This window comes from Lissotriton helveticus, chromosome 2_1, assembly GCF_964261635.1.
Source record: "Lissotriton helveticus chromosome 2_1, aLisHel1.1, whole genome shotgun sequence".
NCBI classification, from domain to species: Eukaryota; Metazoa; Chordata; class Amphibia; order Caudata; family Salamandridae; genus Lissotriton; species Lissotriton helveticus.
The window spans coordinates 1,892,579,965-1,892,581,363 of record NC_136059.1 but is presented as its reverse complement, the minus strand read 5'-3'; positions in this window follow the sequence as shown (position 1 = coordinate 1,892,581,363).

Below are 1,399 nucleotides of genomic sequence, written 5' to 3'. Positions count from 1 at the left end.
TGCTCTTAAGTTACTACACAAATCATTAAGATGCCAATCGTACGAACACTTTCTTAAAGTCACAGGAGCCAATTCACAACCAACCATTGCATATGACTCACCTATAACCAGGGAAAAAGCTGCTAAATTATTGGATTAATTATTAATTAAGGCATGTAAGTCCGTCTTTTGGCCAAGACAAGATCTGCTTTGAGTTTGGTCTCTGAAGACAATTCTTGGCGGTGCAAGGGTAATCTTTTAAATGTATGAATGTTCTGTTTTTATCTGATCTTTGCTCCCTAGCAAATAACTGCTGGTACAAAATAAATCACTCTGAATATGCTGGCGCTTGGAGACTTGAAGTTGAGGTTTCCAGAAATGAATAAGCATAGTTTCAAACAGTTTTTAAATAGAAAGATAAAAATTAACTTTTTTTGCGGATAAAGAGGACTTAGTGGCAAAAAAGCATGCAAGGACAGTGATTAATTTTCATCAGAATCTGCAAATTCAGCCTTATCTGACTACCTACTTTCCGGCACATATGAGGGATACATTTTTTAAATAAATGAAGACTTGGTAGGTACCCCACTAAGGATGGCACACCGAAATGGACCAAACACTGGTCAACTAATGAATGTAGACTGTGTGGGCTGTCACAAGAAACTTTATTGCATATTGTGTGTGCCTGCCCAAATCTGCTCAATGTACATTGCATGTCAGAACCCTTCTTTCTCAATGCAGGAGTGAGATCTGCTTGTCAGGCCCTCGTTTTATTTTTATCTGGTGTTCCAAATGTATTAACCTGTCAAATGATGAAGGTTCTAACAATTGCTGAACAATTTGCTTGTAGCTAAAGTTAACACTTTGTCTTTTTTTTAAGTCTCGTTTACAGTAACTATTATATAGATTAGTTGCACTGCTTATGCCCTTATGGGAGGTGTTTTTAAAGGATCAAATAATACGTTGGGTATTTCTTTTTAAGCACTTGGCACTTTGAAGTCTCATATGGTCTTTTGCTTGTAGTTTGAATTTTAATGTTGTGGAGTGTTTTCTACATAGAGATTTTAACTAGGGCTGGGCGTAGTGCCACTACGCACACTACGCGTAGTGAAAAAAATAAAATAAAAAAAATTGTGGAAAACGGGGGCACGTCCTGGGGGTCCGTGTGCCCTGGACAGGGGTCCCTCGTGCCTGGGCAGACTCCCTGATCTCCCCGGCCTGGTTGGAGCCCGGGAGCCCTGCAGCCACGGAGCCCCGGAGCCCTGCAGCCCGAGCCCTGCAGTCCCCGAGCCCTGGAGCCCCGGAGCCCCGGAGCCCCGCAGCCCGAGCCCTGCAGTCCCCGAGCCCTGGAGCCCCGGAGCCCCAGAGCCCTGCAGCCCTGCAGCCCTGCAAGGGGTAGCCTTCCTCCGGATTACTAGGG